At 35.4% G+C, this 27,705-nt stretch overlaps 1 protein-coding gene across 1 annotated transcript in view; it reads right to left on the bottom strand.

Moving 5' to 3' along the window:
• LOC120777402 overlaps positions 1-27,705 on the bottom strand; it is a 235,534-nt gene that overhangs the window by 189,620 nt on the left and 18,209 nt on the right. Inside the window, exon 2 of the mRNA XM_040108701.1 lies at positions 801-874. The gene's annotated coding sequence lies outside the window, so the exon portion shown is untranslated. The remainder of the gene's footprint in view (positions 1-800; positions 875-27,705) is intronic.

Here is a 27,705-nt window from a genome sequence, read left to right as displayed (position 1 = left end):
GCATAACTGAAGTGTTGATAAAAAGGTTTATTAAAATTTGAGATATGCAGAAATCTTTTCGAAGCATTGCACAGAGCAATGCAATATTTAAACGGGAACGATGAAGTACATACATATGTATGTGCGTACAATTTCAAACTGATCCTTAGTGAAAAATAGTAAAATTGCTAAATATTGGGAATGGTAGAATAGAACTGCAATCAAATATACAGTGCAATGAATTAAAACTGGCTCATTTATCATTCGATGAATAATATACCACGGACATTCCAAAAGACTAATGCCAACCTTGCCAGCCGATTTTTTGTCTTTCCACGCTTGAGAACCGTTTCTCAATATGCAGTCCACTAGGCTGACAATCGATTAGACCCGATTGATTTCACTGATGCACAGCCCAAATTAGGTAGTATTTTTACCCCAAAAACCAATTCTTTCTTAACGCACGAAATGCTTTTTGATTCATTTTTTTGTAAACTAACACAAGTTGCCTACCAAAAATGCGATTATTCCTTAACTAATACTTTTAATCTAACTAATAGAAATAATATAGATGGTATTAGTAGTACTACCTACTGATAATAAGAAAAAATTGAAAACGGTTAGGCGGAGGACCTTCCCGTTACAATTAAAAACTCATATTTGGAGAGGCTTTCTTAGAGGTGTCTAGGAACCTATTTTTGCGAGTACCAATTGCAAAAAAAAAATTTTTTTGAATCACCCTAATATACTATATACCTATACATACATTATAAAGCAATTTAAAAGTCCTTAAAAATTACATACATTTTCGAGTTATTTACCTTAATTTCCATTTTTTTTATTGAATATTCACTTATTATAGTTTTTATGCTTTGTTGATTGCTGGATGGTAAACCTGAAAAAAATTAAAATTATTGAAAACAATAATATAAATTCTTATTAACCGAGTTAAAATACACTTTTAGCTATTTTATGCAATATTTTCGAAATACATGGCAGCACTGTCAGAAAATATTTTAAGTTTGGAGACTTTGTATAAATTTTGTATTGTAACCACTACACTAGAAAATGTAATTAATACGTAACTATTTAAGATTGCAGATGAAACTCCGATATAAAAATATAGTTTCAATTATTCAACTTTATAATTTTATTAATTTATTAGTTTTGTTAAGTAGTTACTGTTTAATTTAAATGTGACACTTTCCTATTCAATTGATTTATTCATTAACCAACTGACCTAAAAGTTGTAAACAGTAGGAAACTTTTCTTCCGACCCGACACCGTCGCCGGTAATGACCATAAGTCCTTCTTCACTGTTTGCAATACATCTGAAGCAATAACACTCACTCGTTGTCAATTTTTGCCAGAAAGTTTCTTTTGTCGAGTATAGAAGTCTGCAATCACACATATAAAGTTGTATATTTATATATATGTATGCATATATATGATATGTGGTATATACCGTCCTCATTATTTTCATAATCAATATATCGAACTTTAGTATTTCACTCATACGCCGTGGGCAACACAGATGATTGAACGAATTTCTGTTACTCATAGCCTTTGTTCACACCTAAAGGAAAGCGTATGTACTGCTTAGACTAGTTCACAGTGAAAGACTAGATGATAAAATTTGAATGTAGAACAGTACTACATTTAAGTAATTATAAAAAATTTAAAATAACATAAATTATAAGGCAACATTGGCGATAGATATAGTGCATTAAGAAAATTTAAATACAAGTATGTATATAGCACTTAAACAAAAATCAAATAAAAGCAATAATTTAATATAAAAGTAAAAGGTGGCAACATCGGTGTTTTGGAAAATGATGTAAATAACAATATAATACAAGTCTATGCATATAATATAAAATTCTAAATAAACAAATAAAAAATATTAAAAAATGTTAAAAAGTGGCAACTACGACAATTTCAAATTTATGAAAATAGTATTATAATATACATACGTAGATAATAATTAAAGTAATACTAAAATTAGAATATATCAAGTGATGTAAATACAGCTGTTGACAGCTAATTAGAAACGCTCCCTTTTTTGTAGGTGGCTGATGAGTATAATGATACAAAATTTTGATACACCGTTATTTATATTCACAAAAGTCTTGCATTGTTCGTTTTAATATATTTACTACTAAATTCACTCTGTTTTGTAGTTGTGAAGTTAAAGTTCTTTTAATTTTTAACCAAATAGTAAATGCTCTGCGATATAGAAGGTGAATTAAGTGCGACAACTAATTAGAGACAGTTTTTTAAAGTATTAGAATTCATTATGGTGCTACTTTTTATTAGCAATATTATTGATTTCTGGTAAGGATATGTTTCAAAGTTGTGATTTAAAGTATATTAAAATGTATTATTCAAGTTTTTTAATGAGGAAAAGCTGCCGCAGTACACCTACACTTCGCAGCTACATTTTTGACCTTCGTCGGTCTGGAAATAATGGGTTGTCAAAAAAGTCTTGCGGTATTTTTATTTTTATTGGAATTGAATGAATTTTTGATGACGCATGCCCAGCTCTTGACCGATGCTACGGTTGCTACTATGCCCGTCTCTTTCGACCAATTCAGCGATTTTATCGCAATTTTCGACGACAGGCCTTCCGGAGCGTGGCGCATCTTCGACCACCTCTACACCAGAACGAAAACGTTGAAACCATCGTTGTACGGTGGAAATGGAAACTGTATCGGGTGCATAAACTGCACAAATTTTATTGGCGGCTTGAGATGCATTTTTGCCTTTATCGTAGTAGTACTGTAAAATATGCCGTATTTTCTCTTTATTTTGATCCATGTTTGTGACGCTATAACTCAAGAACGACTTAAAAGGAACGACAATCAATCAAACATGTGTTAGCGCGTGAAATGAGCTTTCCAAAAAGGTATAACATGATCCAATGCGACGAACTTAAACTAGAACTACGCGCTTTCAGCGCCAACTAGCGAAAATACCGCAAGACTTTTTTGACAACCAATATGTCCAAAAAAATTTCAAATAAAGTCAAATGCTCAAAAAAAATTGTTTTGAATGTCCTTAAGCATACACAGAATTTTAAAACTATTTTTTTCTATGCTATTGCACGCAAAGAAAAACTCCGAAAAACTTCAACAGAAATAAACCGCAGACCTACTACTGTCTGTGAGACCCAAAAAAAGAGTTCCACTGACATTCTACATGAAATGAAAGATGAATACAATGTTCAAATAGCCAAGAAAACAATTGCCCGGCGTTTGGAGAGTCTGGACTTCAAGGCAGGGCAGCGCGCAGGAACCCATTTCTAACTGAGAAACGACGAGTAGATTTTATTAACTATAATTGGTCTAAGACAACAAATCAACGGAGAAATGTCGTTTCGAACGATGGAACAAAAATTAATCGCTTAGGTCCTAATTGTCTTAGGTATGTTCACCGTCCAATAATGCAATAATTTGATCCTCGCTATGTTCCACGCGTGGTTGCGTATGGTGGAGGATCAATCATGGTGTGGGGAATGGTGTTGGTCCACTCCATAAGAATGATGGAATTTTAAACAAAGAGAAATACGTCCACATCCTAAAACATGTCATGTTGCCATAGTCTGAGGAAAATTTGCCTTTTATAAGGAAGATAACAATTCAAAGCATGCGTCTAAGTTGATACAAAAGTTTTTTAATGAAAATGCCATCAATGTTTTGGAGTATGAATCCTTTAGTCGAGACTTAAACCCCATAGAACATCTCTGGATGATGTTAAAAGAGCCATATCCCAAAATGGATATGATTTGTGATGAAATTAGAACGACATGGCAAGCTACACCATTGGTGCGCTGTCAGAGTCTTATAACGTAAATTTGGAATCGATGGGAAGCAATATTAAAGTAAAAGAGATAACCAACAAAATACTAGCTTCAGGGGTTAGGGGTAGTCAGAGGCACGAAAAAATTAGAGTTTTCAGTATTTTTTTTTTTGCTATTAAATCATGTTATTTTACAAAAATAGTAATATGGCATTATTATAGGATGTGTTGACTTGAAGTCACAAAAATTTCAAAAAAAAAAATTTATTTCCAAAGTTATAGTTGTTTGTGTTGACACTGTTCCAAATAAAGGTACTTGCGGTGACAAGCATAAGTCCTTGGAGATTCATCTAAAATCAATCGGACAAAAAGAATTAGTTTTATAAATAGATAATCCCGGGCCTGATAGAAGGATTTTAGTTTTTTTTTCAAAATTAACAAAATGGCGGCCTCTGGAAATTTTTTTTTTTAATTTTTGCGAAAAAATCAGCAGTTAATTGGTCTTAAAAATCGAAATTTTCGAAAAAATAAAAATCCTTCGAAAAATCTGTGGAAATTTCATTAAAATCTACGGAACGGTTTTCGAGTTACACTTGTCACTTGTCGGTTCAAAAAACATAGTTTTGAGAAAAACGCGTTGAAAGTTTCACACTAGCGCTTTGAAGTGCCCGAGCTCTCTTTGTTATTTGTCGAATAACTCAAAAACTAGTTATCGGATCAACGTGAAATTTTCAGGGAATATTTTTAACATATTACACTTAACGAAAATGCAAAAAACAAATTAATTTTTTGAAAATTCTAACTACCCCTAACCCCTTAAAATAAGCAATTAGTAGTCGAACTCAAATCGTTGATTCCACATGTTTTTGTTAAATCTTCAAAACAAAGACATATTTTAAACAAAATTTTTACTATTAGAGTTTAAGTTTAATATAGGTTTCAGTAAAATAAGTGAGAATACAATAAATATACGTGATTTATTGGAAAATAACATAATTTACTTCTAAATAGATGTCGTTACTAATTAGCTGTCAACAGCTGTATGTATGTTTTAAAAATAAAAAAAGGTGGCAACACCAAATAATAAAAATATCAAAATATTATATAAAAGAACAAAATGAAATAAATGTCAAAAAAAGTAATTAAAGTCATAAAAGTTTCTTTTTTTTAAATAGTAAAAGGTGACAACAACAAATTTCTTTAAAATGAGATATATGTACATATGTTTTCATATATGTATACCATATATCACTTTTGTATAGAAGTTTTGTATAAAAAACAAAAAAAGGAAATAAAAAATTTTATTATAATAGGTGGATACGTCGAAAATGTAAAAATTATAAACAGCTGTCTTTCAGTACGCTTTTAATATGCATGTAAATTATTGTCCACGTACTCAATTTTTTATACTTTATTTTCTTTGCTGTTGTTGGATTTCTATTTTTATATTTCTATTTTTATCATATTCCAACATTTCTCCAAGCACTTGCTTTTCAAATACATTAAATTTGTTATTTCTTATTACATTTTCGTCTTTTCTCATATATTTACCTCTCTCTCTCTCCCTCTCTGTTCACTCACTTAAGAAAATTGCAGAAAAACGACACTAAAACACAAGTAAATTAAATAAAATCTCGGCAACTGACGGAAGCCTGCTGGCTAAGGTTACAACGCCGTCAACGAGAACAACATCAATCGTTGCCTGCAACCATTTTACAGAACTATTTGAACTCGCTTTGCCTGTATTACTAGTTTAACTCGCCATCTCCTTCTCTTTGTCTAGCCCTCTCGCTTCCGCCACCTGAACCGCCCAGCATCGGTTGCAACTTTCAACTTCAGCCGCTCAAAAGCTCCGCAAAATCGTAAAAATATGTAAAAAAACAAATACAACAAGCCGCAGTTGTTTGCTATTTTTGTTGGCAAAAGTTTGTACACACGTTACTGCGTTTGCTGTTATTGTTGTCGTTGTTGTTGTTTGCTATTTGTTTGCAATTGCAAAATTGTTTCATAGTTTAATTAGTAATTTCAACATTTCAGTGCTCCATTTGGACGGCGCCAACAATTTGCCCACTTTTTTATTCTCTTTTAATTATTTTTCTCCTCGCTTCTTTTATTTACATGCACTCGTACGAATAGGTATCATGCGCTTCCATTGCAATGCAAGCTTTTAGTTCATTTTTTAAATTGGTTTAAGCTCTGAAAGTGTTGAGGAATTCCATAAAAGGTGGAGTTGTATACTCTAAGAATTTAGAAAGGAAAATGAAAGAATATGTAATAATGGATAAGGGAAGCATGGGAAAAGTATTAAGGCTATCTACGCGAAACATTTTCTTCTCTCAAAATTTGGTGATATATTCAATATAACTAATCCTATGTTGGTGTCTGCATTATGACCAAAATGCCCTCAGTTCCAAAAAGGGCCATTCGAACAGAAAGCTCATATTGGTCTTAAAAATGTTCAATTTGCTTAGGGTTTCGCATAGTTTGTTGCGATAATTGATTCTAGTTTCATTAAGCGGTGAGTTTTACGTATCTCAAAATGTACTGAAGAATAAATGACATAATTAGCTTATACTCAATATATCCGATTTTAACATCAACGCTTTTCAAAAATTTAAAACTTCAACTATATCATAAACTTAGCGTAACTGTTCCTGAGAAATCAAGAAATTTGCACAAATTTTATGATTTCCCAATAAACCTAAACACAATCTTATTAATAAATAATTTATTAATCAAAATGAACGCAAATGGTCTTTAAAAATGTTTTGACATACCCAGAGTCTCATATATTTGACTCTAGTTCCCTTAAACGTGGGCGTGCTTTGTAAGTCGATTTGACTAATAATCATCGTGTTTTGCAAACAGCGAAAGCCCGTCCAAGGTTAAGGAATACACTTTTCCTCTCCAAACTGACTGGTACAAAAATGGAAGACACTAGTTTTAAAATAGATGTTCAATTATAGAGAGCACTCTTCATGTCGCCAACACAGATTTTCTAAGCAAAAATTAATACTTTTTTGAATATGGATAGTTTTGAATGGCTTTGCTTCAAATTTTGCACACTTTCTCTCAATCGTGATAGCTACTCTCTTTACAAACTAGATCTAAAATAAACCATCTGGAATCTTGCCCAGCTTTAAGTAAAGTTTTCTTAACATCACATCTGGCGCTAAGTCAACAAATGCCGGACAAGGCATTAGGTAGGTAGGTATCAAAAGAATTGAAAATTCGTATAAGTGCTAGTATATGTTTGCGTAGTATATTCAAAGAAAGTAATAACCATTTTTAAAGACATTACGCTTGATCATGAACCCAATAAAATAACTTCTCTATGTTACAACGTTTAAACTCTATGCTTAGAGCAGGACCTCACAATATGAACAACACCGCCATTGCCATCGAAAGGTTAAAGTTGAATCCAGAAATTTGTGATATGGCACAACAATAAGAGTATTAAGGGGGTATTCTGGTTTAGAAGCCCGAATTTTAGGTATTTTTTTGACGCGATAAGAAAAATCAAAAATTATTTTGACGCGCCATTTTGTTGCATGCTTTTTATTGATATTCTAAGAATACAAAACACAAATAATATAAGAAAAAAAATTAAATTTAAAAAAACTGCAGGTCGGCGAAGTAGAGACTGATGAAACAATGGCTTGCCCTGGTGTGCAGGATATAAATCCTTTCCGTTACCTAAAATGAGCATTTACGCGAAATCCGTGAAGAGTAAAAGTGTAGTGATCGCACTACGAAACGTTTTTGAAAAAAAAAATTTTACAAAATGGTGGAGGCTTGAAAAAAAGTTTCGGATTTTCCCTGGTTTTTTGTGGGTCGGAGTTTTTTAAAAACAAAAAACCATTCTTTTGAAAGCTCTTCATAGTGCGATACTATAATGTATAAGAAAGCTCTGTGTAAAATTTCATGTGAATCGGTTGCGTAGAACTTGAGATATCATGCACACCGTTTCCAGAAAAGTAATTATGAGAAAAACGAGTTTAAAGTTTGGGAACTTGTCGCGCGCAGTCGGTTTCGGAGACACAAAATCACAAAATGAGCTGTAACTCGGAAAATAATTTGAATTTCGAAAAATCCTTTTAGAGGCATTTTCTTTAAGGGTTATACTATAAAAATATGCAAAAAAAATCGATGGTTTCGAATTTCTAAACCAGAATACTCCCTTAAACCGTAGAGAAGTAAAATGCTTTCAGTGAAACATTACTTTTCATAGGGATGCCACTTGTTCAAAAGTTTTAAATCAGCAAAAATGCTAAGCCAGTTTTTTCAATATGGATATCAAAAGAATGAATATTCAGCGTAACATATTTTTAAACAGAGTTGCCACTTATTTTAATTATTTGATGATGATTGCCACTTATTTAAAATTTTAATTCAGTAAAAATTCAAATATAGACTAATATTTGTAATATGAATAACTACTTAACTAATGAGAATTCAGCTTATAATATTTTGAAACAGAGTTACCACCTATTTTAATTATTTGATGATGGTTGCCACTTATTTAAAATTTTAATTAAATAAAAATTTAAATACATTTTACACTAATGTTTACAATATGCAGAACAAACTAATGAGAGCTGAACTTAAGATATTTTGAACCAGAGTTGCCGTCTGTTTTAAAGTTTTGATGAGGTTGCCGCTTATTAAAATTTCAATTCAATAAAAATTATAAGTGAAACTTATTTTTATAAGATCATAACGAGAATTCAACAAAACTTGAAAAGAGGTGCCACCTTTTATAATTATTATAATAAATTATTAACATAAATGAAACAAGAAAAAACGTTAACTTCGGTTGCACCGAAGCTAATATACCCTTCACAGGTGCATTTCTGTTAGTAACTATGTATTCAGTTTGTATGGAAGCTATATGCTATAGTCAACCGATCTGAACAAGTTTTTCAGAGATTACATTGTTGCCTTAAAAAATAATCTATACCAAATTTCGTGAATATATCTTGTCAAATGTGAAAGTTGTCCATACAAAAACTTGATTCCGATCGTTCAGTTTGTATGGCAGCTATGTGCTATAGTCAACCGATCTGAACAAATTCTTCGGAGATTACATTGTTGCTTTAGAAAATATTCTGTACCAAATTTCGTGAATATATCTTGTCAAATGTGAAAGTTTTCTATACAAGAACTTGATTCCGATCGTTCAGTTTATATGGCAGCTATATGTTATAGTGGTCCGATATCGGCCGTTCCGACAAATGAGCAGCTTCTTGAAGAGAAAATGACGTTTGCAAAATTTCAAAACGATATCTTAAAAACTGAGGAACTAGTTCGTATATATACAGACAGACGGACGGACAGACAGACGGACATGGCTAAATCGACTCAGCTCGACATACTGATCATTTATATATATACTTTATAGGGTCTCCGACGATTCCTTCTGGGTGTTACAAACTTCGTGACAAACTTAATATACCCTGTTCAGGGTATAAAAATGTAATATGGGTCTTAAACTGAAAACCTTTATAATTATTGCCACCCATTTTAAAAATTGAAATTAGGTATTTTTTTGTTTTTTTTTTTTTTTTATTTCCTTTCTTCATTATATTATATGCAAAATAAATATCACTATTTAAAAAGAAAAAAGGTAAAATTTGCAGCGTAACGACTGTATTTCCTAAAGCACTTGCTGCCTGTTCAAAATAATAGCCAAATATGTACTCTTTACGCTCAGCCAACTGCCAAAAACACCAGCCATTGCCTTACGTTCCTCGAGTAGTAACTAAGTAGTTTTCCACATTTAATATTTCAATTGCATTTAAATGATTTTCTCTGCTCAAATAACTTTCATAAAAAGAGTGAAATGGAAATGCAGTTGTTGTTTGTTATGTCTGCTGTTGTGGCCATTGCATATTTATAGTATATAACTTTGTGCATATTTATGTGCACAATGAAAAGTCATTTGCATTTGTACTGCTAATCAAGTGGAAAGTCAATAAAAAACCGTAGAAACCTTTGAAGACTAGAATTCTATTTGGCAACTCTCCGACCACTGAAATGACTCCATTGTGTTGAGATATGCTTCTTGGTCCATAAGTGGGCGGCGCCACGCCCATTTTCAATTTTAAAAAAAAGCCTGGGTGCAGCTTCCTTCTGCCATTTCTTCCGTAAAATTTAGTGTTTCTGACGTTTTTGTTAGTCGGTTAACGCACTTTTAGTGATTTTGAACATAACCTTTGTATGGGAGGTGGGCGTGGTTATTATCCGATTTCTTCCATTTTTGAACTGTATATGGAAATGCCTGAAGAAAACGACTCTGTAGAGTTTGGTTGACATAGCTATAATAGTTTCCGAGATATGTACAAAAAACTTAGTAGGGGGCGGGCCACGCCCACTTTTCCAAAATAATTACGTCCAAATATGCCCTCCCTAATGCGATCCTTTGTGCCAAATTTCACTTTAATATCTTTATTTATGGCTTAGTTATGACACTTTATAGGTTTTCGGTTTCCGCCATTTTGTGGGCGTGGCAGTGGGTGATTTTGCCCATCTTCGAACTTAACCTTCTTATGGAGCCAAGGAATACGTGTACCATGTTTCATCATGATATCTCAATTTTTACTCAAGTTACAGCTTGCACGGACGGACGGACAGACGGACGGACGGACGGACAGACGGACGGACAGACAGACATCCGGATTTCGACTCTACTCGTCGCCCTGATCACTTTGGTATATATAACCCTATATCTGACTCTTTTAGTTTTAGGACTTACAAACAACCGTTATGTGAACAAAACTATAATACTCTCGTTAGCAACATTGTTGCGAGAGTATAAAAAATTCAATAAAAATACCGCAAGACTTTTTTGACAATCCATTATATAAAATCCTTCATCAATTCTGATTTTTATACCAAAGAGAAATCCGCTTAGAAAACAGAAAATTATCTGAAGGAAAGTAGATATTTGGGATGATCTTCATATGGAAGCCTGCAATTGGTCATCTTCTGACTACATGCTTGCAGCATGTTATCGGCTTCTATAGTGGTCACTGGAAGTATCCTTTGTGCAGATGAAAAAAGATGTACTGTTGACTGTTTAACGTGCTCACCATACAGCTTTTGTAATGGTTTGATGGGGAGTTTCCTACAAAGGTACTTCGAGAAAAAGATACCAGAACTAGGAAAAAGTGTTAAGCAACATGTTTTGGAAGGCGTACTTAAGCATGGTAATCTCTTCGAAGAAGAAGATCTTCCAATTCTGCCACAGCTCACAAAGCAAAGACCATCCAGTTGCTTAAAAGCAATATTAGTGGTTTTATTCAGAGCTGGAGCTTCTAGATTGTCGAATACCGCATCTTTTTGTGTCCTCAGCCAATCATATAAAAAACTCGATGATTTTATTGCAGACTAAAACAGCTTTTTGATTTGAGCGCGCAAATTTAGCATATTTAGATCTGATGCCAGATGCCAATAAGCTCTATCACTGTTATAAGTAAGTCACGAAAGAGAACCAGTTGCTGTAATCCCACTACCTCTTTTACTACTCTTATAGGTTTTCCTACTGAATAAGGCTGTACTGAACAACTCGCGCATTTTTTAGCCTCATATTACTAATACACAGAAACTTCAAATTTAACTCGCGAATGGCAAGCATGATATTTTACTCCAAAGCCTGAATCGAAGCGTGAGTCCGCATAGACTTTAGACTTTACAAATCCTCACTGGAAGGAGTCTAACGATGTGATATCACATGATCTTGGTAGCCAATCGACCGGCCCAAAACTCGAAATTATCTGCTCACCGAAGTGTTATCTCAATAAATTCATTGATTAAGCTATTTGTGGGAAGTGGCACCGTCTTGTTGAAACCAAATGTCGCCGAAATCACAAGCTTCAATTTCAGGCATCAAAAAGTCGGTTATCATAGCGTGATAACGGTCGCCATTGACGGTTATGTTCTCAACGGCATAATTTTTGCAGTAATATGGACCCATGATTCACCGGTCCACAAACGATATCAAACCGTTGTTTTTTCTGGATGAAATTGCAGCTCTTGAAACTTCAGGTTGCTCTTCGTCCCAAATGCGGCAATTTTGCTTGTTTACATACCAATTGAGTTGCCAGAAATGCGCTTCACTCGCTAAAAAAAAATTTGGCTCGAAAACGGCGGATCCCCTTGGAACTTTTCAAGAGCCCACAGAGCGAAACGATGGCACTTGGGAAGTTTGAGCGGCTTCAGTTCTTGCACGAGCAGTATTTTGTACGCTTTCAATTTAAGATCTTGACGTAAAATACTGTGCCAAGACGTTCCATTATCAAAACTCATGATCTGTCAAAAAATGATATTGAAAACAAAAAATACCTCTACTTTGGATCATCCCTATGTGTAATCATATAATGGGTTGTCAAAAAAGTCTTACGATATTTTTATTGAATTCCATTTTTTTACCATTGAGATTGAAATGAGCCCTTTTGATGACTCATGCCCAATCTGACCGATGCTCACGGCTGCTACTAATAGGTCTCTTTCGACCACCTCAGCGATTTTATCGCAATTGACAAACAGGCCTTCCGGAGCGTGTTTTACATCTTCGACCGACGATTCTACACCAGAAGCTGAAAACATTAGAAACCATCGTTGTGCGGTGGAAATGAAACTGTATCGGGTTCATAAACTGCACAAATTTTATTGACGGCTTGAGATGCATTTTTGCCTTTATCGTAAGTAGTACTACTGAGCGTAAAATATGCGGTACTTTGAGCTTTATTTTGCTCCATGTTTGCGACGCTATAACTCACGAACGACTTAAAAGAAACGACAATCAATCAAACACGTGTTAGCGCATGAAATGAGCTTTCAGCGCCAACTAGCGAAAATACCCCAAGACTTTTTTGACAACCTAATATTTTTCTTCGCTATAGGTGAATTAGTATAAACCTGGAAATTGAAATTCTCGTATTCACTAAATATTCAAGAAGTTATAATCAAAATCAGCAAGCTGAGTAACTGAATAAAACCAGAAACTATAAATACGCGATCTTAAAGATGTTTTGCCTTCTACTTGTTTAGGCGACTGAGTCATTCTCAGCAAGACCTTTTTAAGCTCGTAAAATACTCGGAGGAGTTATATCACTATAGCTGATAGAGAGAGAGCTTTAGCATAACTATTTCATCAAAAATCCCGATTCGTAAGAAAATTTGTTTTGAAAGAGCTGCGAATATATTCATGTAATAGAAACTATCCACAATTTTGCCAAAAAACTTCAACGAAGCAATCTACATTAACAACTGAAGACTTACGTCGCTTTTAACTTCACAGCCTTTTCACATACTTCCTAGGAGTTCCCCGCATTAATTAGCTTAATTAAGTCTGCGATGGAGGTGCAAATGCCAGATTGCGCACCCAATCGTAGAAATGAATTCAGCACTCCTCACCCACACACACACACGCTCTCACTCACGCATTACAACATTACACTCACGAATTACAGCAGTAACGGCATGCGCTTGCTGCGACCACATAAATCTCCGTCAACGCGAAGGGCCAACGCTACAAATTGGCAATGGTAACCAAGGTAACCGGCGAGTTAAATGGCAATGCAATGCAATCTCGTTGCTCGCTGTTAACCGCTTTTCATGTGCCGTTAGTTAGTGGACGTTAAGCGTTGTGCCGCCGCGAAGTTGCAACGTGCGGCGACCGGCGAAGTTGTGTGGTTTTGCCGCTACATAATTCTACTACTGGTTGCATGGCATTTTTGGTCTAATAAATCAGTTAAATTTCGTTGTTGGCTAACATGATGGAGTACAATTCGCGCGGAGCTCCACAGGCGCTGTTAGCCAGTAAGCAAATGCACAGTGTTCATAATCGTAAAGGAATTCAAGTATATTGCAATTTTTGGAAAAAATTAACACTGTCTTCGGATAACTTAATTTGCTAGTTGGTAATGATAAATCTAAAATAGAGGGTACAAAGTTTAATAGTTTAAATTAGGTAACAACGGTTGTTTGAGGTCCATTGATTATGTTATTGCGAAGTTGGAAACTAGATGCTATGAAACCTTCTTTCGCGAATTAAAAGTAGAGATCCTGACGAACTCAGCTGTCCGAAAACTTGTAGCGCATGTATACTAAGAGCTGCTTTTCACAGTCTACAGAAACTTACTGACCTAAATTGAGCCCTTCGGGATCATTTCTGTGCATTGTGAGGAAATTAGCTTCTCGTAAGTGACACTTAGTCTCATAATAGTTCGAGAGGATCACCATTTCCGATGAGAAACATTAACTTTCTCTCTCTCTCTTCTCTCTCTCTCTTCTCTCTCTCTCTTCTCTCTCTCTCTTCTTTCAATAGTGAAAATAAATCTTCAATCGTGAGCTATAAACAGTTTGAACAACCACTTAGTCATAAAAATGGAAGCACAACTTTGAGACTACACTAGGGAACTTTCCAAAGTTTATATGAAAAGAGTTAAGTGACTGTAAATTGAACAAATATCAGTAGAAATGTTGTCGTAGGATAGTTAATTATCTGGTTACGGGAACCTTATTTTATTGTCGGACAAGTGCTATTAATTCAATAGTATTCTTCAAAAATATTTGTAGAATAATTTATCAGGCTCCAGCAGCAGAATGAAGTAGAAGTAAACTTTAGTATTGAGTTGTCTAGGCGAGAATAACGAAACCCTGATATGGGTCTTCTTCTTCTTCTGACTGTGAATCTTCCTTTTTCATCTTTCTCTGACAAAACCATAACGAAAAGAAAGAAATCTAAGAAAGCTATCTCTAATATGTACGCCTACACATTGAATAATGCCGCAGCTATACCAGAACCGATCAATAATAAAGTGGTTTGTGGAGTTCAGCGGAAAAATTAAAAGTAAATAAGACAATATATATGTAAGTAACACATGATGCCACGTGTGAACTCTCGTCTTTTCTCATTCTCAAAACACCTAGATATTTCTGATGAAAATGAAGCTAAAATCAAATCCGCTCACTTCGCTTTGGGATCAAGTAGTTTAGACGAACTTTTGCGTTTCACTCTAAACCAGAAAACTCTCGCAGACGCACAAGTTTCTGTTATTGACTGGGTTTTGCCAAACACACGTGTTATCCAAAAATCCAACGCTAAGGCGAAAAAGAACAGCAAAGTACCGACTTCTTTCCTTTCTTATGAAATCGGTGTAAGGATATCCTCCCTAAAAAAATCAGCCTTTTAGTTTCCAGCGATTGCGACCCAAACAAGGGGGATAACAAAGTAGTTTTATGCTCATAAAAAGGACAAACCCTCCTTTGCTTGTGCAGAGCGCACTATGAGTGGGCTTAAAGCCAGTATTGTCTCTGTGCTATCGGAATGAATGCACAGCTCTCTGAAGAAAAATGCACTTCAGGTCAGCACCTTGAGGCCAGTAAAATTCGCTTGAAAGACACTGTATTAGAATGCTAGCCTGAATTTGGTAGAGAGCTCGCGATATAAATCTCCCGCTCCAGCTACCCATTCGAAAGTCATCAGAGTTTCGTCCATTCTTTTTTCATTGCTACCTAAGTTAGTCTGGCAAACATCAAATCAGCATGATCAAGACAGCAAAAAGCACATCTAGTGGGATTGCCAGAGATTTGTTATGTCTGAAATCTGGAATCATGCACTTCACTTTATTTTAAGTAGATTACCTTTACCTTTTACTTCAGTATTTATACAACGCCTACCTTCCCAGCAAGTTAGTATGAATACTCGAAACACACACACATTCACGCAAAAATGCCGACCACGCAGACCGGCAGTCAAACAATTCGCACAGCACTGCGTATACGCGATGACATTTCACACTTCATACATTTCTGTGGGTTGTGCAGAACGCCACCTACGCATCGGGCACATATTCATTACTTAGTATGTGTGTGTGTGGGCATGTGGCCAATCAAGTAGCTAAACCCACTAACAAACCGCACAGACCTATCGACAGGCGAAATAATCAACAACGCACCCCAGAAACCAAATAGCCAAGCCAACAAGCACTTGTGCGCCTATAAGCAGACTATGGCTTTGTGGCGCTCAGCCACTCAAACGCAGAGGCAGATAATGGTGAAAGGCGGCAGGCTAGGTAAGACATGGCATTCAGTTCGGCGTTGACAGACAAATTGAATTAAATTGATTGTTGTTGTAATATGTATTGTTTTTGTGCTAATGCTGTTGTTGTTTCCCTAGCGAATCGGATTGTTACTGTTGTGCTTATTGTTTTCGCGTATTGTTACATGATTTGGCAAATAGTTTGCATACTAGATATAAGCGGTACCCCCCGTTACCCTCTCCCTCTCTCAATGTCTCTACCATAATTGAGCACTATGAAACTGCATCTAATGTTACGTTGCTAATCCAACTGCTATTGTTTGTGTAGCATTAAATCGTATAATTTTTGTTGTTGTTGTTGGTATTAGTGTTACCTTTTAAATTGACAAACATCGCACATCGCCAACAAAATGCTCAACTTTATGCAACTTCCATAGTGTAGCTGACCACAGCGTTGGCGTCCATCACGCGTAAAAGGCGGTGCGCGTGTTGCTGCCTCTTGCATTTCGGTGTCACCTCACACACCTGGCTACATGTATGTATGTATGCCTGCCTGATTTGCCACGTACGCAATTAACTAGAAATTAACAAAGCGTGGAGCCGGACATGGCACTCAGCCCATAGGCGGGAGGGGTGTGGCATGCAACTGAATCGCGCGCGGAATGTGTCAACGCAATGAGAGGATGGCCTGAAGTCACACTTATTAGTTGGAGTGGTTGACGGCGCAGCAAGTGCCAAACAACACACAATCGCTTGCCGATATATACATATGTACATAAGTGTTTGGACGAAGCAAAGCGACGGTGGTTTCTTGTGCTCAGTAAAGTTGGAAAAATGTCGGACGAGCAGTAAAAATAAAGCCCATAATTAGTGCATTAGCGGATCTAATTTTAAGTAAACAAGTAAGGAAGGGCTAAGTGCGGGTGTCAGCGAACATTTTATACTCTCGCATGATAAAGTGATAATCGAGATTTCATTATCCGTCATTTACATATTTTTTTATTTTGCTGTAAAATTATTTAGATTAGTAGTTTCAGAGATATGGTTTTTGGTCCATAAGTAGCCGACGCCACGCCCATTTGCAATTTTAAAAAAAGCCTGGGTGCAGCTTCCTTCTGCCATTTCTTCCGTAAAGTTTAGTGTTTCTGACGTTTTTTGTTGGTCGGTTACCGCACTTTTAGTGATTTGCAACATAACCTTTGTATGGGAGGTGGGCGTGGTTATTATCCGATTTCTTCCATTTTTGAACTGCATATGGAAATGCCTGAAGGAAACGACTCTACAGAGTTTGGTTGACATAGCTATAGTAGTTTCCGAGATATGTACAAAAAACTTAGTAGGGGGCGGGGTCACGCCCACTTTTCCAAAAAAATTGCGTCCAAATATGCCCCTCCCTAATGCGATCCTTTGTGCCAAATTTCACTTTAATAACTTTATTTATGGCTTAGTTATGACACTTTATAGATTTTCGGTTTTCGCCATTTTGTGGGCGTGGCAGTGGGCTGATTTGCCCATCTTCAAACTTAACCTTCTTATGGAGCCAAGTAATACGTGTACCAAGTTTCATCATGATATCTCAATTTTTACTCAAGTTACAGCTTGCACGAACGGACGGACGGACGGACAGACAGACATCCGGATTTCAACTCTACTCGTCACCCTGATCACTTTGGTATATATAACCCTATATCTGACTCTTTTAGTTTTAGGACTTACAAACAACCGTTATATGAACAAAACTATAATACTCCCCTTAGCAACTTTGTTGCGAGAGTATAAAAAAAAATTTTATTCGAAAAGCAGGAAAGCGGGAACCAAATAAAAGATATACCATATAGGGTCGAAATAGTTTCTTATATTAGTAAGACTCGCTGAGGATCATTTTGATTACCAAACCGCCATATTTCACGAATAAACTTTATTTTTACAGCAAAAACAGCAAAGCCGAGGATTCCCAAGTCGGTTTGAGTAATCAACTAGAGCTCTCAGTACAACTTCGCACGCTTCCTGTCTTTTAAAGTATCCTATTTAAAGGGCCACATGGATTTTAACGGCCAAAAACATTCTTATTTTCACCAATTCAACCAAAGGATTCATCTATAACTAAATATCAACGGTAAGCATATGAGATTAGGTCGCAACTAATCGAAAACTTTGGAAAAATATTTTTTTTAGTTTTACGAAAAGTCGCAAACAAAAAAGGATGATTTTAGAGTTAATTTGTATCACAAATTGCCTTGAAGAAATTAGTTGCAATCGGGAAAATGTTTTCTTTCACGAGGTCATCTGTGAACTGTGAAAAATCCCAATAAAATCCCTTCACTAGTTTCTAATAAAGCGTTACCACCAACTTTGAAAACGATAACTTCGAAAACGATGTTTCGAGAAGAAGTTCTCGAACAAAACATCGTTTTGTTTATTGAAATTTTTCTATTCAATACACGAACTGACAATGCAGTATACATTGCAATAAAGTATGTCTACCGAACGTGTACCATTTATAATTAGGGTTTTCACAAGTCCCATAAAGTTATAAGTTATAACGATTCGAAAACATAGCATTGAGAATTGTAAATGTGTAAACTAATTTTTGTATACAACAACAATATTTTTAAACAAGTGTAAAATTTTATAATTTTATGATTTTACGATGCTTTACGACGGGTTGTGAGTACCCCAAATGTGTTTTTTCAATATAGTAGGATTAGATATTAGAGGCTTGATTTAAAAATGTTCGACAATAATATTAAACTGCATGAAGATAAGAAGATGAGAATATAATAATCTTCATGTTTCAAATAAATGTTTATTTCGTTCAAAAGTCAACTATTAGTGCTACATGCCTGTTATGAATCGACTCGCCTTAAAACCTTTCTAAACTTCAGCTTCCATTCTATTAAAAAAGCTCTGTCCATCCGCCCATCTCGTTCTTAAGGGGGTATTCCCATGTAATCACTTCGAAAAATTGATTTTTTTTTATATATTTTGACAGGAAAACCTATTGAAAACATGCTGCAAAAAATTCAGACCGAAATTCATAGTATTTGATAAGTTACAGCTCATAGTCGCCGACGTGTCGTAAGCGACTGTTTACCAGGCGCCATGACAGGTCTGCAGCTCCTACGTTTCTAAACGCATTTTTCTCGAATCAGCATTTTCTGAAACTGTCATGGTCCTAAAAAAAAGTATTCAACCGATTGCTTTAAAATTTACATATGTTCTTCTACTCATTTATAGTTATCGTCCCTACCAGAATTGTTTATTTTCGAAAATATTTTCATATTTTTTTAAACGATTTTTAACGAAAAAAAACAAGATTTTCGTGACTTTTTTTTGAAGTTCGACATTTTTTTTAATGAAATTGATTATATTTGGTAGGGACGATAGCCGCAGAACTACTGAATAATAATCCATTCGATTTTTTTATTTCAGACAACATGAACAGCCGCTATCACCATGACCAGTGAACTACTTTGATTTAAAAAAAAAATGTATTAAAAATGTAAAAAACGGAAAAAAATTTTTTTTTTGTACATTTCAAAATACAATTAAAAATACATTAATAAATTAAAATGATTGAATTTTGTTGTCGCATAAAAAAAAATTTCCTAAAAAGTGGTAAAATGTATGCGTTCACATGAGAGTACCCCCTTAATAAATTCAATTTACTTAGTCCATTTAACCTCTAAAATATAACAATAACCATATCAGTTGTGCGACAACACTGTTTTGAGCAAAAAATTGATTCTAAAATCTAAAACTTTCGCCTGTCACCTATTTAACCGTTTGCATTGACTATTTCATCCATCATCGGAAATATTTGATTTGATTTTTGCATTTATACTGCAAATAAGTTGCGAATTAAGTTAAGCGCGTGATTGATCGCTTTTCATTTTGCATGAATTCACGAATACATTTTGTCAACATTCTTAGTTATTGCCAGAGCGTGGCTTAGCAAATTAGTCAACAATTTGTAAATGCATAGGCAATTTATGAAATTGACTCGGAAAGCTTATTTTCAATTTGTTGAACCCAAATTAAGACTAATAGGCTTAAATTAAGTGAAATTTTTGCAAAAAAAATGGGATGACGAAATTTTCAAAGCAAAACGAATAATTCATGAATTTATGTACATTTGTATATATGCATATGTATTTACGTAATCAGTATTGTGCTAATCAATTATTAATTTCCACAGTCATGTATAACGCAGATTTAGCAGATTTCAAATAAACTGAATAATTTAATTTAGCGGTGTGCTAATATTTTTGCAATAACACTGGAGAATTCAATGTAAGTGCGTGGGTTTGGTTCCCCGTTCGAAAAATCAATAATGTTTGGTCCTCTTCTAATTAGAACTCAGGTTTTGTGTAAAGCCGTCATTGGTTCTTCCACACAAAAGTTTTCAAATCTTATTTTAAACCAGGATCCACGTCTAAAACATATCAATTTTCTGAACTGAATAAAACAAAGGAGCTCCCAGAGAGTCTATTTTTATTTTAAGGAGTAAAATCAGTGACAAAACCATAAGCATAGGTAAATTGTTTTGGCAGGTAAAGAGTAAACATTGTTGTTCTATCTATAAAGGGTTATTAGCTTCGACGTTCTCTACTTTTTTAACCGTTCAGTTCAATTTTCGATAACTTGTTTGAGCATTTCGACTGGAAACAAACTACGAATGACACCTGTGATGTTTTGCTCCAAAGCCTGAATCGAATCGTGTGGTTTCAGTTGTTTCACAAGTTGTATTTTGTACGCTTTCAATTTAAGATCTCGACGTAAAATGCGCCAAGTCGTTCAATATTTCAGTTCGAGTTGCTGCGAACGGCGCCGAATCGACTCTCCTAGGTCTTCGTCTACACTCTCAGCTACGGCTGATATATTTTCTTTTCTTATCAGCGTGTACAAATGATTGAGCATGAAATATGTGCAATCTGCAGTGACCTCGAAAATGAAGCAAGTGATGGTGCTGCTAACTTTGAACTGGAGGAAGACGAATATTTATCCTCAGAACAATCAATTTCCAGTGGCGTGGAGGACGTCAGTGAAATGACTGTAACTAATACATATCACGGCTTTTTTTTAACAAAGTTCATATGATATGTCCAACTTAACCACCAACTCCAACTTTACAATGCCTTACGAGAAGCTATGAAAAGGAATATAATTTACTACAGAAATTTTCAAGGAAACACTAACTTCCAATGTTTTCAAGCTATCGATGAATTGAGAAATTGAAACCTTTGGCTTATTATTATTAGTGCTTTACGTTCCAAATATTAATATAACGATTGACAAACAGCTTATTGCTTTCCGAAATACATGTTCTTTCAAAGTATGCATGCTTAGTAAACCTGGGGAATATGGCATGAAAGCATGGATAGCAGCGAGTTCTGACACCGCGTTTTATCCGCAGTTTCTTGGGCTAGGTCGGAGACAATGCTAAACGGTGCTAAGGAGAACGAATTGTTCTTACCTTAGTATTCTCATATCGTGGAAGAAATTTTAATATCGATAATTTTTTACGAGTCATAAACTACCAACTATTGTTGGTACAGAAACGAAGAACAAACGTTTTCTGCGGGTTCGTGATACAGCAAACCAATTGCCTAAGCTTCCAGTTTAGTCAAGTATTTCTTTTCATATCAAAGAAATTGTTCCCAAAACACATATAAAAGTTTATTTGTTTAGAATTTTACTCCACGAGAGTATTACTTTGCAAGATCATCAGAAAAAAGTCCGGAAATAATGGAGCACTACAAATCGACAAAAGGCTGAGGCGTCACATTTAACCAAATGGTTGGAATACACTCGTGCAAACTAAACAGAAATCGGTAGCCTTCCTCTGTTCTTTAATTCAATAGATATTACTGCTATCAACGCTTTTATAATATCGATCGAAGTAAATCCCGAATGGCAGAGAAGTAGATTATACGAAAGGCGCTTATTTTTAGTGCAACTCAGATAAACTGAAGAAAGTATCAATAGACGTAATCGGCAGACGCCTCTTCATTATTGGTAAGAAGAATACGGGGAGGCGACAGTGTTTCAGCATCTACGCATTCACTTTCTCCAAAACGTCAAAACGTCAATGCCCTAGTGAACGGAAAGGGTGCAAATTTTGCTCATCGAAGAAGGGAAAAAATTCCTTTACTGAGTACATAGCTGGCACGCAACCGGTTTGTCCATCACACCGGCACACAATAAGTAAAACTAGAGATACACAAGCACAAGCCTTAAATAACTATACACGCAACCCTTTAACTGGACGAACTTTTGACAAAACACGAACAAAGACAAACCAGCCAAAATTCAGTTGAGTTTAGGTTGCCGTGAACTGTTCAATAAGTAAGTCGTGCCGAGCCGTCGTCCGCAAGAACGTTTGAGCTAATACATATATACTATAATCTTAAGAACTAAAATTAAGACTTTTTATAAATAAACACTAGAACACTAGTTAATCGTTTGAATATATCGTGTTTAATATCCTGACGGGGAGTGTGGGTGGTGGTCCCTATAATAATCCCCACATTTCTTCAAACAAATTTATTCTCATCAAATTTTTTTAATAATTTTAACGGTATCATTAATAAAAATAGAAAAAACAAACACACATTAACTTCGGTTGCATCGAAGCTATAACACTCTTCCTAAATACAGAAGGATTCTTCCTAGTAGTTGATTCCGATCGGTAACCTTGTATGGCAGCTAGCTTTGTTTGACAAGCTGTCATGTCAGTTTTCTCAGTATTGTTTGGCATTTCATTATGGAAGACTTACGCGTTTACAAATTGTTTAACTTTATTACAAAAGTTCATGTTCTGTAAATCATGTATTTCGCCCGCTTCGCTCAACTTATGTCAACATATTCGGCCTACTGACCGTATTATTCGAAACACTATCTCCCATATAGAAACCCAGCTATCGTTATTGGATAATTAATTATATACTCCAGAAAAGTTTCAAGAAGATCCGACGTTTTCGAGCCAAATTTTGTTTAGTGATGAGGTCCATTTCTGTATCATTGGGTCTGTAAACAAATAGAATTGTCGCATTTCAGACGAAGAGCAACCAGAAGAAATTCAAAAGCTGTCGGAAACATCGGCGATCTATCTAGCGCCATGATAACCGAATATTTAAGGGGTTATATACAGTTAGGAGGTCGAAAAAAAGGCATTTTTTAAGAATTTTTTCTAAGCAAACTATTAGGTTTATTGATTTGAAACTTGGCAGGTATATTATGACAACTTTAATTTAACTTTTACTTTAAACTTTTCTTATTGCGAAAAATAATTTTCGGGAACGTTGATATTGCCAATTTTGCAGAGGTCTGCAAAGAAAAGGCCTCTTGCGGTGAGCACGATATCTCTGGACTGGATCATCCAAAATGCAAAAACCAAATAAATTTCATTAATATAATAAATAATCTACTAATTAATCGAAGAAATTAGCAAAAAAAAAATGTTTGACAAAATGGCGGCTACTCAAAGCAAAAGGTTCGATTTTCGACCGAAATTCGGGTCTTTAATTGTTTATAAAAATAAGAAATTTTCATCGGATGGGGAAATCCTTCGATTAGTTACTAAAAAATATAGTTAGGAAGCTTGTGTAAAAATTTCAAACCGATCGGTTTAGCCGTTTATGAGAAATTTTGCTCACCGACTTTGAAAACACCGTTTCGAGAAAAACGAGTTTAAAATTTTGAAAGCACTTTACATGCAGTCGGCGCGCCTTCACTAATGTGTCTATAACTTCAAAAATATTCGTCTGATCGACTTGAAATTTTGTGTGTGTATACTCAGATATATATATATTAAGAAAACGCAAAAAAATTGAAATTGAATCTCGTGATCTCAGCGACATTTGGTTCCAACAAGTCGGCGCTATTTCTCACATATATTTTTTTTTTATAGAGAACTTTGGGTGATTTGCCACCAAAATCATATGACATAAAATGTTTAGACTCTTTCCTGTGAGGATATGTAAAGTCTAAAGCCAATCGGACAATTGCGCTTCGATTCAACATGCTCGAACGAGTCATCGAAAGTTGGACTCAACGGATTGATCATCTAAAATATCTGAAAGAGAAAATCTTCAAAAAATAAATGCCAAGAAATGATCCTTGGAATGATAATAAACATTCCCCATTAAAATTGAAGTTTCTGTGTTTTTTCTTTAAAAAAAAAGGAGGGAATATCGAAATGAAGCACCCTTTACATATATTTTATAGGGTCTCTGACGTTTCCTTTTTGGTGTTGATAACTTCGTGGTAAACTCAATATACCCTGTTCAGTGTCTAAAACTTAAACGTAGTTCTTCAGTCATGGGGACGCGACAATTATGCTTATCGTGCAGCCGGTTGACCGTGACACACAACGCATTACAGTAAATACGACCACACAATACGAGTATAAATATAATACCGAAATTTGTATGATACAATGGCCATGGTATAAATTACAGGTTTAATGCTAAACAATGCGCGCAAAATTGGAATGAAAAATAAATATTGAAAAAAAAAAATAACAGAAAATAGAGATAAAGTAAAAAAGTATATAAAAAAATAATAAAAAGCACATAAAAGCTTCAACTAAATTCACGCGAAGCATTACAAACTAAAATAACGGAAAAACAAATAAAACCCAAGTGCAGCCATACACCGAAGTAAACACAATAATGCCGCAGAAATAGGCGACACAAATAGCAAAAGCAACGAAATTGCGTAAAATTGAACGAACAATGAAAAAAAATAACGTGGATTTAGGACAAAAGCGCAGAGAAGCGGAGAAGTGTGAAAAACCGGGCCTACGCAACGCCGAAAAACGGAAAGTGAAAATGAAGGCAAACAAAAGGCAAAATAACAACCAGACGAGAAAATATGATAGAAAAAAAACAACAATAAAGTTTCATAGAAAAAACAAATAATACAAAAGAAATCCAACAATGGAGAATATGGACTCAATGGAGCAAATATCTTGTTTGCCGATGCTGGTTTATTTTGGAAAATTAAGGTTGATTGCGGGCATAACGCAATATAGAAATGAATATACATACATATGTATATAATTATATTAAACTACATCAAATGTAATTTAAAGACCAAATAACGGTATTAAAAGATGTATGCTGTTTATCTTCGCACAGTGTGTCGAACCAACCAAAAATGTATAACTTAAAATTTTCAAATAATATTAAAATTATGGGTTTGAGTAAGACAAAGATAAAAGATAAAACGATTTCATTTTGTCGCACAGTGTGCCTAACACATTAAAAAATTAGTAACTTAAATTTTAAAATGTTGAATATCTATGTTTGATTATTTCAAATAATGGGTTGTCAAAAAAGTCTTGCGGCATTTTTATTGAATTTTTTTTTATATTGAAATTGAAATGAATTTTTGATGACTCATGGCCAGCTCTTGACCGATGCTACGGCTGCTACTATGTCGGTCTCTTTCGACCAATTCAGCGATTTTATCGCAATTTTCGACGACAGGCCTTCCGGAGCGTGGCGCATCTTCGACCACCTCTACACCAGAAGGAAAACGTTGAAACCATCGTTGTGCGGTGGAAATGGAAACTGTATCGGGTTCATAAACTGCACAAATTTTATTGGCGGCTTGAGACGCATTTTTGCCTTTGTCGTAGTAGTACTGTAAAATATGCCGTATTTTCTCTTTATTTTGCTTCATGTTTGCGACGCTATAACTCACGAACGACTTAAAAGAAACGACAATCAATCAAACACGTGTTAGCGCGTGAAATGAGCTTCCCAAAAAGGTATAGCATGACCCGATGCGACGAAGAAAACTAGAACTACGCGCTTTCAGCGCCAACTAGCGAAAATACCGCAAGACTTTTTTGACAACCAATATAAATATTTTTTTTTATGATTGCCTTTTTCTTTTGTCCCACAGTGCGCCTAACACATTATAAATTTGCAACTTAAAATAATTAAATTAAAATTAAAATTAAAATAAAAATAAAAATACAAATATTATCTTTTTTATAACTGTTTTTTTACTGTGTCGAAGCAATCAAAATTGTATAACTTAAATTTTTTATATATAAATATATTTTATTTTGTCGTACAGTGTGTGGAATATGGCCAAATGAGCCTCAACGTACCACACCAGCACACAACACTATGCAGATGCACAACACCGACACACCGCATTCACCATTTCACAACACACATTCCACATCACTTCACCACACACCAACTCCAACACTATACATCATCCACAATGTCACCGCTATAGCAGATCTCGCAGCTGGCCAACACCCACACCAAACATTAACAAAAAGGAAAAAGGAGTAGCGGCTCACTCCCTCTTCGACAACACGATCAGGGAAACAACGACCTGCGCACTCGACCTCTTCTTTTCGCCACATAGATATTTCCCTTTGTCATCTGAAAATTTTTATTAAATTTGTGCGTGCCTCTTTTTTAATAACATTTTATCCTTCGTCGGAAAACAAAAAAGGTAGTTTTTTTTATTTTCGGTTGGTGAAATATACATAAATTAATCAGAACACATTAAAATTTGTAATTTTAAATTTGAAAACAATATGAAAATTATATTTTTTATATATAAATATGTATATAATATTTTATTTAGTGGTTATTGGTTTGAAAAATAAAATATAAATGTTTTATGTTACACTGTGGGCTGAACGCAGCAATTACTGAGAAGCATTAAAAAAAATACTAAAAGCTGTTAATTGGCAATAAAAAATTAAAAGAAAAGTTTATTCGAAACTAGTATTACCGTTAAAAACTAGCTATAATTCAGGCAAGTTATCGTTACGAGCACCTTGTTCGACTTTTAATTTGAGTTAACAACAGCGCGCCAGTCGCGTCTTCTTTTCGCTACGTGGCGCCAATTGGATATTCCAAGCGAAACCAGGTCCTTCTCCACCTGATCCCTCCAACGGAGTGGAAGTCTTCCTCTTCCGCTGCTTCCCCCGGAGGGACTACGTCGAATACTTTCAGAGCTGGAGTGATTTCGTCCATTCGGACAACATGACCTAGCTGTCTTTTAATTCGCTAAACTCATAGAGCTCATCGTTTCATCGCATGCGACATCCGCTGTAACCAACGCGCAAAGGACCATAAATCTTTCGCGGAACTTTTCTCTCGATAACTCGCAACGTCGACTCACCAGTTGTTGACATCGTCCGTCCCTCTGCACCATATAGCAGGACGGGAGTAATAAGTGACTTATAGAGTTTTTTTTTTGTTCGTCGAGAAAGAACTTTACTTCTCAATTGGCTACTTAGTCAGAAGTAGCACCTATTGGCAAGAGATATCCTGCGTTGGATTTCGAGGCTGATGTTGGTGTTGGTGTTGATGCTGGTTAATAAATAGACGAAATTATCTACAACTTCGAAATTATGACTGTCGACAGTGACTCCCCCTGCGGGTACGGGGGGACCCATCCGGGTTCGAGGGGAAACCGAATATACCCGCGGTAAGGCATGCCTGTCGTAAGAGGCGACTAAGATCCTGGCCACCAGTCCAGGGCTGTATGGAAGCTCAACTGGTCGTAGCTTCGGCTACAAGGTCATACCAAAGACTTTAACCTGGTACCACGGGGAGCAGTAGCCCCTGGAGGTAACTCCAGTCTGCTCATTGGGTTTGGCCCTTTGTGGAGATTCGTTGTGGCTGTGGTTAAAACCCAAATCGCTGGAAGAACTGACATTGTCAGTCGAATGTGGAGTTGCATTGCAACCGGGTGCCGGACCCAAAGTACGGCAGAGAGGTTTAGATAGGCCTCGAGCCCTACCGGAGCAAACTGCCAATTGTACTGAAAAACCCCAAAGGTGATCATTGTATTGTCACCTTTTGAATGTTCAACTGTCAAAATGACAGCAGGTCATT

The sequence above is a fragment of the Bactrocera tryoni genome, chromosome 5 (genome assembly GCF_016617805.1).
Source record: "Bactrocera tryoni isolate S06 chromosome 5, CSIRO_BtryS06_freeze2, whole genome shotgun sequence".
Taxonomy (NCBI): Eukaryota; Metazoa; Arthropoda; class Insecta; order Diptera; family Tephritidae; genus Bactrocera; species Bactrocera tryoni.
This window is presented reverse-complemented; position numbering and strand designations above follow the sequence as displayed.